The sequence below is a fragment of the Triturus cristatus genome, chromosome 8, assembly GCF_964204655.1.
Source record: "Triturus cristatus chromosome 8, aTriCri1.1, whole genome shotgun sequence".
NCBI lineage: Eukaryota > Metazoa > Chordata > Amphibia > Caudata > Salamandridae > Triturus > Triturus cristatus.
This window is the reverse complement of record NC_140591.1, coordinates 1,101,063,361-1,101,075,927: the sequence shown is the minus strand read 5'-3', so window position 1 is coordinate 1,101,075,927 and position 12,567 is coordinate 1,101,063,361. Positions and strand designations below refer to the sequence as shown.

Sequence of the window (12,567 nt, the reverse complement as noted above, 5' to 3'; positions counted from 1 at the left end):
GAATGTAACTTCCAATTATGGGAATGCCAAGTTGGCAACCAAACAGCCAGCCCATTGGCAGTAGACCAAGAATCAGTGAAAATATGACATGTACTAGGTAACTCTTGTTTCAAAACTTGGTAAACAGCGTAAAGCTCGGCAAATTGGCTGCTTTTACCTTCACCAGTTGTGCTCAATAATTTCTGTGTGATCGGATTATAGGACACCGCCTTCCAGTGCCGTGTCATCCCTATAAACCTCGCTGAACCATCAGTGAACCAAACATGGTTTCTTTCCGCTGCGGACAAATCATCAAAAGGCTTACCCCACTTGACAGGAGACTCCTGTACTAAAGGTACGGAACATTCACTCTCAGTCTCAGTCGATGGCGCTCGCGCCACCTGCTCATGTAAAGAAGCAACTCCTTTCGGGCCCACACGTGCCCTGTCTTGTATGTACCATTTCCATTTAATCACACTCGCCTCTTGAGCGTGTCCAATTCGGTGAGTTTTCGGCGAACTCAGAACCCACTGCATGATAGGAATTTCCGGACGCAGAACTATATCATGTTCCAAAGTCAATTGCTCGGTATCCACCAGAGCCCAATAACAAGCAAGTAACTGTTTCTCAAAGGGTGTGTAACGCTCACCAGCATCAGGTAACTTTTTGGTCCAAAAACCTAACGGTACTTTACTCCTGCCTTGTTTCTGCCACAAACTCCAATTTGCATAAAGGCCCTGTACAGACACATTCAAATCCACGTCACCATCACGTACAGGCCATAAATCCAGAGCATGTTGAATTGCCTCTTTTGCCAGACTAAACGCATCTTGCTGTGGTTTATCCCATTCAAATACATTCTTTTTACGCGTGACCCGGTACAAGGGGGCCAATATTTGACTCAAATGAGGAATATGCTGGCGCCAAAAGCCAAACAGACCAATGAAGCTCTGGGCTTCTTTCCTATTTCTAGGAACTGCAAAATCAAGAATCTTCTGTTTAACCTGAGGGATCACTTCACGGTGCCCTTCATGCCAATTAATACCCAAAAATTTTACAGCCTGGGACGGACCTTGCAATTTATCTGGGTTGATTTCCCAACCTTTCTCACGCAGGCACTCAATGACTCTGTCTAATTGGGTCTGAACTTCCTCTTGTGTTTCGCCTTGGATCAAAACATCATCAATATAATGACATATCTGAATTTGGGGATGAACCGGTACCTCAGCCAAATGCTCTGCCACCAGCCGGTGACATATCGTAGGACTATGCACATAGCCCTGGGGAAGACTTCTAAACGTCATCTGACGCCCGTTCCACGTAAAACTGAATTGTTCCTGACACTCTGGGGCAATCGGAATTGAAAAGAAAGCATTAGCAATATCAATGGACGCATACCATGTACCTGGATGCTTTTGGATTCTCTCAATAAGTGTAATAACATCCGGTACTGCAACAGTCAAAGAGGGTGTGTGCTTGTTCAATTCTCGATAATCAACGGTCATGCGCCAAGAGTTATCACTCTTACGCACCGGCCAAACAGGATTATTCCAAGCAGAAGTAACTGGGGTTATGACTCCTGCATCCACTAACTCCTGAATAGTGGTACTAATCTCCTCATGACCACCTGGAATACGATACTGCTTCTGACAAACCACTTTTGTCGCATGGGGAACTTGTATGGGGGGCATTCTTAAACGACCAACCCGTATAGGTCTGGACGATATATAATGCGTTGTTCCAAATTGGTAACATCCGTCATCTAGATGCAAAGTCATTCCTCTCAAAATATCAATCCCAATTATGAATTCTAGAAGTGGCACTACTAGTACAGAATACTCTTTTCTAGGAATTCTACCTATTCTCATTTCAAGCAAAGTTTGAACTGCAGGGGTTTCTTTTCCACCTAATCCGGTAATAGTAAAAGGCTGACCTGTAAACTTCTTTGATTTTCCATGAATAAGAGTGGCCTCCGCTCCTGTATCTACCAATGCTCGGGCCCTTTGGATATTACGATGTCTCCAATAAATATCAATATCTACATAGGGTCTATTATCTCTATGAGCCCATCTGTGTACCGGAGCTTGACCTATTTCCTAGTCATTCTTACTGCATTCTGTGTACCAGGATAAATCAGGATAAAGACTCTCACGTTTCTTAGGTATCGGTACCTCCTGTTCATATCCATTCCCAGTACGGAACGGATTCGTATCTTCTGCATTGTACTGCGGGTTACGATCGACCAAACTGTGACGATCCTCTCTCCTCCTCAACTCAGGGGATTGATCCCTATCATCTCTACGTCTGCTGTAAACATAGTCAGCTCTCCCCCTTTCTCTTTCCCCCTCTCTCTCCCTGTCTCTCTCTCGACGGGGGGACACATCATGTGCAGAACGTCGATCATCACGACGAACAGAGCGCCCACGGCGGTCGTCATCACCGCTACCGTCAGAACCACCACGATCACACTCAGTGGTCCGAACACGCCGGGCACCCTCCTTTCGATCCAAGCCACGTTTGCGAAACAACTCCCACAAACGAGCGGTAGTCTCACCATCAATGTCCTCCCTCCGCACACCATCAGCCAGAAGACCAGAAAAAATATCACGTCTAGTAAGTTTATTTTCACCAGGAGTACGAGTGTCAGGCCGGGACTGACGTTCAGGTTTAAACCACTCACCCAACTCACCGAGTTGGCGCACCGATTCCAAAACCGTAGATAACACGTTACCAGTCTGATTAATCAATAAAGTCATCATGACCTGCTTATAGGCAACAGGGGAAGATCGAATGATACGGTTCCGCACAGAAGATGTCAACGAACCATCAAGCAGTCTGTCAGCAGTACCCAGAAAAATTGCCGTTTTCATCACCTCCTCTTTGAGACGTTGAGCAGCATCACGCAAAGTATACCACGGCTTGTCATTCACAGGCCAGTCAGATTCAGTAGGATATTTTAGATTACAACCCTCAGTCGCCAATTGGAGTAAAGAAATCTGACCACCACCATTATAGTTACGAAAATGATCCTGCACAGTAGAATCCAAACTCAAGGAACAGAACTTTAAACAATCGCCAGTATCCAACATAATACCAGCAGCGCCCAGTTCATAAAGGCGCACCATCCATGTGAGCAAGGACTCACCAGCTCGCTGCCGAAATCGCTGTAAAATATCACTAATTTCCTGTTGAGTAAAGTCTTCTAAACAGTCCAAAGAAATACCCTGCGGAGCATTGGGAGACTGCTGCAACTTCCGACGGAAAACTGGATGCGCAGAAACCGCGGGACGAGCATCACAAGGAGCCCGATCAGTACTCGTAGAGGGACAATCAGTGGAAGAGGCATTGATCCCACTCGAAGAACGAGCGTAATCACGGGGTGCACCATCAAAGATGCGAGAAGCAGACTTGCAATCATGGCGGGAGCGAGAAGACTCGCGCTTGGCAGACTCCTCACCCGAGGAACAAGAATCAGTCGAGTTCCAGATATTACCATCCCATTCATCAGGATTCCAATCCAGCCCGGCTGTCGCCACGACCAGACGCACCTTACGCGTCGAAACCCGACCGCGCCTGTTCTTGTATTTATAATGAGCAATTCGCACAGCCGCCCGTTCAGCAATAGTTTGGTAAGTCTCAAGTTTATCAGCAAGCAACTTATTTTGACACCGCAACAAAGTATGAGAATTCTGAATCTCAACAAAGTGCGCTTCCACATCTTTAAGAGAGATCTGTAAGTTCAACAATCTCTCATGCAGAATCCTGTATGCAGACAAAAGAATCCAACCTCTGCGCCCCAAAATGGGAATCTCCTCACCCTTTGATACGGGTGCCTTCTGCAAACAAGCAATCACATTAGCCGGCTCTGCCAGCTCCAAAGAAGAATTCCAATTCTCACTCAAACCAGTAGAATCAGCCCACTCACGGGCCAAGGCTTCATAAGGCGTTGAATCCCATCCGGGAATATCAACGGGCAACTTAAAAGTAGATTTAGACCTTCTAGAAAACATCGTGAAAAAGGAAAAAGAAGAAAAGAAGAAAAAGAAAAGAAGGAAGAAAAATAAAAACTATACACACAAATATACAAAAATAAAATGCAAACAAAACCACGCACGCGCCGAAAGCAAACACAAGACAAACACAACGCACACAGGTTTCGTAAACGGTTCGTGACGCCAAATGTTCTGCTTGGGTTTTCGGATCAGATAGAACCCGCTCAGCAGAGCCTCTCTAACCCAAACCAGAACGTTACCCCCTCCCTAGGGCCTATTTACACCTAAATAACCACATATATGTACCACCTAAGGACAGGGAATTCCTACTATATATACCAAGATCTACAAGTCACAGCCTCGCGGTCCCAAACGGACCCAGGACTTCCTGCCCAGACGGCAGCCACAGACTTCCTGCCCAGACGGCAGTCACAGCCTCGCGGTCCCAAATGGACCCAGGACTTCCTGCCCAGACGGCAGCCACAGCCTCGCGGTCCCAAACGGACCCAGGACTTCCTGCCCAGACGGCAGCCACAGCCTCGCGGTCCCAAACGGACCCAGGACTTCCTGCCCAGACGGCAGCCACTGCCTCGCGGTCCCAAACGGACCCAGGACTTCCTGCCCAGACGGCAGCCACAGCCTCGCGGTCCCAAACGGACCCAGGACTTCCTGCCCAGACGGCAGCCTTAGACAAGTCACAGCCTCGCGGTCCCAAACGGACCCAGGACTTCCTGCCCAGACGGCAGCCACAGACTTCCTGCCCAGACGGCAGTCACAGCCTCGCGGTCCCAAATGGACCCAGGACTTCCTGCCCAGACGGCAGCCTTAGCACGAGTTCATCCTATAATTACCACGACATCAGTGTTACTATATATCAGATCACACAAAGACAGCTAGTTGAGCACAACTTGTTCCCCAGTTCGAAGGGCTCCTTTCTCCCTTATTCAGTTACCACCTACCTGATCAGGATTAACATCTGTTCATGTTAAGTCACAGCTGACTAGAAGAATAGGTTACCCTCTTACACAAGAACACGTAGCACATATTGCTTTACTACGAACTGAATACTTTATTTAGTTATTACATGCACACTCACGGAACATAATACATATCACATAACCTGCAAAGAAAAGTGAAAGATTAAGTTGTACACTCTAATAGTAAGGGGTTGACATCACCTTGGTCGTATGTAGCCTGCACTCAATGGTCATCTAGGTTCCCTTCTCGTCTGCGCCTCGGCTTCGCCTGGAAGTCACACCTCCGCGATCACGGGTTTACTCCCGTCTCCCTCTCCGAGTCACTGGGACCTCTTCCTCATCGGCTACTCTCTTCTCTTTGGAATATCTATTTCTCGGTTTCTCTCCACCTCCAAGTTTGTCATCTGTCTTCCCTGGAATAAGTAACAGCTTTACCGCTAGCGGCCAGGTGCCGCCTATGGACTAGAAGCAAGTGCCAGTATCTGCCTCAAACTTTTACTAATATAGACGTGCATTTCCTCATGGAAAATTCCAGCCCGTAACCTGCCGCCCACCAAATTTTTGTACCTCCCCGTGCCAAGGACACGTTCCCAGCCGGCCGGCCTGATGTAGTGTCTTCGGCATGAAGAAAAATACAATCCTTCGATAAGGGCCGGCCTGAACCGGTTCTCTCCAAGCGAATAACACCTCCTAACTAAAACACTGCCTATGACCTAGAAACATCCCGAGCTGCCAGAGCAGGAGGAAAGATGGAGTCTCTCCCGTTTAAGGCCTACCAGGCCTGAATTCAGCACGGCTCCATGAAATACCCTCACTACAGAACAGATTACCCCTAATGCTAACAAATCTATCCCCTAGGATATATATATGCAAACCCTGATCTATGGGGAAGAACACAGGATCATGTCGAAGTGCCTAATAAATAGGCTCTATACACTACTCTAACCCTTAGACTTGAATGGAAAGAGACTGAAGTCACCTAAATCACCCTTCAACACAATAAGACCGGAAAAATCGAGCAGTACAGGAGCCAATGGAGGTTTCTGAGGTGGGGGTGATGCGGGTCCATTTGGGGAGGTTTAGGATGAGGCAAGCTGCTGCAGAAAGCTTTATGGTGTGAAGTCTCTTAAGCACAGGGCCGGCTCTAGGGCGGTGCGACCGGTGCCACCTCACCGGGTGCTGACTCTTCCAGGGGGTGCCACGTTTGGAAGTATTTTATGGCTTTAAAAGCACCTGCTGCTGCATTACTGACCTCTGCAATTTTCATACAAAATAAAAATGTCAAGATAACACGGTAGTTAATGTTCTTCCTGGAGAGAGAAAGAGTTTTGTCAATCAGAAGTTTTAACTCATTTTATGGCAGCACAGAGGGTTAATGAGCCTGCTGCAAAGAATGTGTACCCTGCAGATCACAAAGTGCATATAGTTTAAATAGGTTAGTGCTTTTGTCAGAGAGATCCTTTTCTTACTAGCAGTTTAGATGTTAAAATCCTAACATGGTACAGTGAACTAATAACTGTCATCAAAGAGCTGCATGCAAACTGTAAGGTATAGATTGGAGCATTATGATGTTTTCCTCTGTCTTTCATTATTCTAATGTTTCAAAAAGGGTACATTTCGGTAAAAACTAAATCCTTGTTATTAAATGTCACCACCAACCATGGGGTTAGGTTTAAAATTGATAGTTTGTGCTTCTCCAGATTAAGCTCTCTTAAACTATACTGTCTACCAGTATAGATGACATGTGACTCACCTTGTCGTCTTCTGGTTTATGTAACATTTGCGATAAACTAATTTACACACATATGATTGATTGGCTCTGTGCAATGTGTATGTGATGTAAAGTGCTTTGACACCCTACACTGGTATAGGTGGCACTATATAACTAATTAAATAAATCTGAGAGAGTGGTTATGGAGACTTGAGGGGGCACTGTTAAAGGGTGGTAGTGAGGGAGTCTGTGGGGGTGCCAACAAACATTGCCGCACAGGGTGCCACCAGTGCTAAAGCCGGCCCTGCTTAAGCAGTTGGGTGGTGATGCCTGTGTAGAGTGCTTTTCTGTAGTCAAGCTGGCTGCTGACGAGGGCCTGGGTGACTGTCTTTCTGGTGTAGATTTTCCAGAGCATGTGGATTGTGTGGAAGCACTTTGTTGATTAGGCGCTTCATAGTGAGTTCTCTGCCAAGGATGATGCCGATGTTTTGGGCCTGGTCTGTTGGTGTGGGTCCGAGCTCTTGGGGCCACCAGGAGTTGTCCCACAGGGAGGTGTTCTTCCCAAAGATCAGCACTTCTGTCTTGCCCGTGTTGAGCTTCAGGCAGTTAATCCTCGTTCCAGCCGGCGACACTGGTCAGGGCACTGCAGAAGTTAGTTCTGGCGGTGGAGGGGTGTTCGGTGAGTGAGAGGATGAGTTGGGTGTCATCGTCGTAGGATATGATGTTGAGTCAATGTCATGTAGGTGTTGAACAGGGTGGGGCTGAGGCATGATCTTTGGGGTACACCGCAGATGATACTCTTGGGTTCTGAGGTCAAGGGTGGTAGGCAGATTCTCTGAGTTTGTCTTGTTTCAGGGGTTGTGGAGGGGTTTAGCCAGGTTTCAGTGATGAAGATCACATTGGGGGAGAGGGTAATGAAGGTATCCCAGACTTTAGTGGCATGTTTAAAGAGGAATCGGGCACTGAGCAGAATGCACTGGAGCAGTTCCGGGGTGTTCGTGGCTTCCCTGGAGGGTGGGGGGGGAATCCCTGTGTGGACGGGCATTCCTGCAATGCAGGTGAAGTGGCAGCAGGAGAAAGGCCCTTCTTTTGAACAGGGAAATGTTATACAGCAGTTGTTGTTTCGGTGTCCGAAGGCGAGGGCCAACAGCTCGGTGGTGGAGTATTGATGGGTAGCTGGTGGACCAGCGTTCCTGGTGCTGGGCTCGGTCCAGATGCAGACTGGTGCAGACAGGCGTGCCTTTGGCACACCAGTGGCACGGCCATACTGTGGCCTCGATTAAGTAGGTCCTCGGGGAGTAAGGGGCACTGGAAGTGGGAGGCGGGAGAGGAAAAACGAGCGGCAAGGTGGGCCGGCTTGCAAGTTGGTAAGAGCAGGCAACAACACGGGCTAACTAAACAGGAACAGAAAAGCTAAACTGGCAGGCACAGCAAAATGGGCACAGTTACACAAAATATCACAGAAGTACAGTGCACAAATAGGGGAGCTAGACTGGCACACGAGACACACAGTTAAGTGGCCTCAATGAGGTGGGTGCGGTAGGGCACTGGGGAGGAAGATTGCAGCATCATCAGCTTACCAGCGTCAGCAGGGGAGAGCTGCAGAGTCAGAGAGGGAAGCTGGCACTAGGACCTGATACAGTGCGGGGACTTAGAATTATACTACAATCAATGTCTTACCATCATTGAAGAGTCATGACTTTGAAGGGTTCTGTTAGGGATTTACATCTATGTGTAATCCTACTTTTCCTTTCAACTTCCCAATAGTCTTGTAAGGTAAAGTGCTTATAGGGACAGAAAAATCTCTCGCATGGTAATGGACGTGGTAATGGACATTCACCCCAGCCCCGAGTGCCCAACTGCAACAATGTCTTGATCCCTGGTGCTGATTTTTGTTGTCATGGGTGAACACGTATCATCCGTACTGCCTCATGGTTTGCGATCTTCTTGGACCGGGAGAGGTGCCCAAAGTGCTATGCTCATAGTGGTGAAAGGCTATTGCTCTCTCCAATAGTCAAGTAGCATGAGCACAGTGATCGTAGCATACCATGTAGTGATCAGTAGAAGTGAACAAGTCTTTCTACCTGTGTCACTGGAGTGAGGCATGCATGCTCAATCATGTAAATTTCTGCTGCTGTGTGCTTAACTCACACTTGGTCTACATCAAGTTAGTTTTTAGTGCTGTGCAGCTTGTGTGTTGTATGCATGTGCTGCGTGTATGTGTGACTATGGCCATCTTTAGAAAAAACCCAGACCATGCTACCACGCCTAACTTTCGCCAAGACAGAGAATTGAATAAACTGCCTGGTATTGCCAAAGTAGCGCCTATATTTACTAGTACTAATATGTTTGATGTAAACAAACCGGTGGAAACAAACTATCAGGAACTCTGTAAACAGATCATTAAGGCCCTTGATTCAACCATTTCGGTAAAAAGTTTGAAGATTAGGCGTAAGCCTTCTGCCCCTTGGTTTAACGAGAAGCTAAAAATTCTTAAAAAGAACTGTAAGTTGGCAGAAAGGAAATGGAGGAAGGGCTATGATACAGCTAATAAAGATTGTCTAAAGACTACAATGAGTAAGTATAAAAATGAAATTTCAAAAGCCAAAGCAGAGTTTTTTGCCAACTCAATTCTTGAGGCTCCAATCAAAACCCGGAGGGTCTTTAAGATAGTAGATGAATTGACCAATCCTGATTGTTCTAAAAATAAAACTATCGCGACCCAAGAACTATGCGAAGGCCTAGCCACTTTCTTTGAGGAGAAAATTTCAAAAATAATCATCAGGTTATCAGAAAGTAAGGAAAATTAATTTCACTCTGTATCTGAGGCATGTACACAGACATTAGCCTATCATTCAGAGAATGGGACACATGAGACTAGACTTGCTACTCTTAGCCAGGTTAGTATACCCATGGAAGAATAGTTTTTCAAGCTGGACATGAGTACTAAATCTGGGTCCCCGATGGACCCCCTCCCCCACAAGGTCTGGAAAGAATATGGCAGGGAGTTATTGCCTCAGCTCCATCAGATCTGTAGCCAATCTTTGAACAGCGGGATAGTTCCTTCCTGCTGGAAACAGGCGATGTTGACACCTCTGCTTAAAACCCACCCTCGATGCCCTAATAATTATCGACCTATTTCCCTCCTCCCATACCCGGTAAAAATTCTTGAACGCATGGTCAGTAAAACCCTTTCCCAATTTCTGGGAACCAACAGGGGGATGGAAGATGTGCAATTTGGTTTTAGACCTGGCCATGGGACGGAGACAGCTCTAGTAGTCGTCTTAGATGAACTTAGAATGCGGGCAGACAACGGCCAGTCGACCATCCTGATCCTCCTAGATATGTCGGCTGCATTCATAATGGTCAGTCATAAAATATTACTGATGCAGCTTGCTGACCTCGGGCTGGAAGGCATGGCCTTTAACTGGCTTCAGTCTTACCTGGAGAATAGGCAACAAGCTATGGCCCTCCCCCCTTTTCGATCTAAATTTAGAACGGTCAAGCATGGGGTTCCTCAAGGTTCATCTATTAGCCCGATCCTTTTTAATATTTATTTGAGACCATTGATTCCCATTATTAAATCATACAACATCAAGCTGGTGAACTATGCAGACGACACGCAGCTTATCCTGTCGCTAGAAGGCAGAGAGTTGACTTCATTTAGTAACTTCCATGAATGCATGCAGAAGACAGCTAGATGGCTGATGGACAACTCTCTGCAGTTTAATGGTGGGAAAACAGAAATCTTACACTGCACTGTGAAGAAAATCCCTCGTCCGCTTCCAGACAACTTCTGGCCCATTCAGGCAGACATGCCTCCCATACCAGCGGTGCGTAATTTGGGGGTAGTTTTTGATAGTAAGTTGAGCCTGGAAAAGACATGTGAAGAAGACAGTTGGGACTTGCTTCTCACTCATTAAACGCCCTGTGGACAATTCTCCCCATGCTTCCTTTGGCAGCTAGGGAACTAGTAGTCAGAAGTGTTATTTTAAGCCGGTTGGACTACTGCAATGCCCTGCTCCTCGGTTCAGCCAACTTCCTTGTTCTGAAACTACAAAGAATACAGACAATCACTGCTAAGTTGGCTTTAAAGAGGACTCAAGGCAATTCTGCATCTGCAGCCCTTAGTGATCTTCACTTGCTCCCTCTAGCTCAGAGAATCCAGTTTAAATCACTATGTATTGTTTTTAAGGCCCTTCATGGATCTGGACCTTTGCCACTGCAGAAAAGGTTTGCCTGGCATGCTCCATCACGTAATCTTTGCTCTTCTACGGGTCACCTGGTTTGTACCGCCAGAATAAGAACCTCCAGGTTTGGGGAGAGAGCCTTCAGCTGGGCGGCTGCCCATCTGTGGAGTAATCTCCCGCCCAATATCAGACAAATAGAAGAATACCTTCAGTTTAGGAAGAATCTTAAAACGTATCTTTTCCCTAGGAGGTAGTGTAGGTTATTCAGCTGGTGGGTAAATAAGTGCATGTAGAGGAATCACTGTCAGTCAGCGCCAGGATACCCGTGGGGAGATAGTGCGCTTTAGAAATTCTGTTTACATTACATTACATTACTTTACATTACATTACTATGAATGGTACAACACATGGAAGGCTCTGGGTTGCATTTTGGGAGATCCAGGGCTGATTGGAGCAGCATGAGAACGTAGAGGAAACCCCCAGACAAATTTGTGGATTGCTGCATTCCTGTTCATGTGAGCTGAGCTGGGCACCCACTGAAGGAATGAGAGCCAGGCTCTTCAGTACACTTAAAGGAGTGGTCTTTGATTGCAGGAGAGGTCTCTGGAAGGAGCTGGGGAAATTCTCAGGAAAGAGACTAGGCTTATAAGAGAATCATAAAGAGTGGGGCTGGGGCCTTGGTCCAGCCTTTTGATGCACATATCATTGTGTCTGACATCTGGGTGTGAACCTGTAGTCACTCCTATGGCCTGTGTTGTCGGGCTATCAGATTTGGAGTGCCTCCTTCCGTGACGGACAGCTTTCTGGAGGAAGGGCAAGCCAGAGGTGTGAGAACTTCAAAAGGAAGCAGACCTCCAATACAAACTTCAGTGACTCATACCCTAAATCACATGTGGAGTCTGAAAATGGACTATAAGAAGAGGGGTTCAAGGCACCACAAAATTGTTAGCTGTCAAGCAGCCTGTTGGGCTGTGGGAGGAGGAGAAGCTCTGCAAGGCTTCTGCCTGATACAAGAGCTGGGGGCTGAGGCTGCTAGTCTCCCAGTTGGATATGGGGACGTCACCCAGGGATATCCAATACCAATTGACCCAGGAGTCTGGGGTACCAATGCCTGCCTGCTTGCCAAGACCAGTGTGCCCTGCGAGGTAGAGGAAATCACTTGGAGGGAGTGAGGCCTGGTGGAGGATCCTGGCAAGTGGATTTCTGTAGTGAGGTGTGAGGAGATAGCTACTGCACCGGATTGTCCATCGCCCATGTGCAGATTCATTTGGGGGCTACGTATGCCAGAGTGGGGCAATTAAAGGTAGCCGTGGTTGGCATCACTGCTGTACTGATTGGGCCATAGCCCATGTGCGGAGTGAAGTTGGCAACCCCATATGCCACTTGGAGTTGCTGTGAAAATTACTGTCATGCCAATTGGGCTGTAGCCTGTGTGTGAAGTCAAGTTGGTGACCCCATATGCCAGAGGAGGCCACCATGAGTATTACTGCCTTGCCGATCAGTTTGTAGCCCATGTGTGGAGTGAATTCAGTGATCTTATATGCCGGGGGCTGCCATGAAGATTATTGCCATGTTGATCAGGCTGTAGCCCGTGTGCGGAGTGAAATAAGTAAACCTGTAGGCTAGAGGGGTAGCCGTGAAGAGGAAGTCACTGCTGTGTTGATCGGCTATCTCCCATGTGTGTAGTCAGGTCAGTGACTCGGTATGCCAAAGGAGGC

At 47.3% G+C, this 12,567-nt stretch overlaps 1 protein-coding gene across 1 annotated transcript in view; it reads left to right on the top strand.

Moving 5' to 3' along the window:
• PPEF1 (protein phosphatase with EF-hand domain 1) overlaps positions 1-12,567 on the top strand; it is a 340,599-nt gene that overhangs the window by 192,528 nt on the left and 135,504 nt on the right.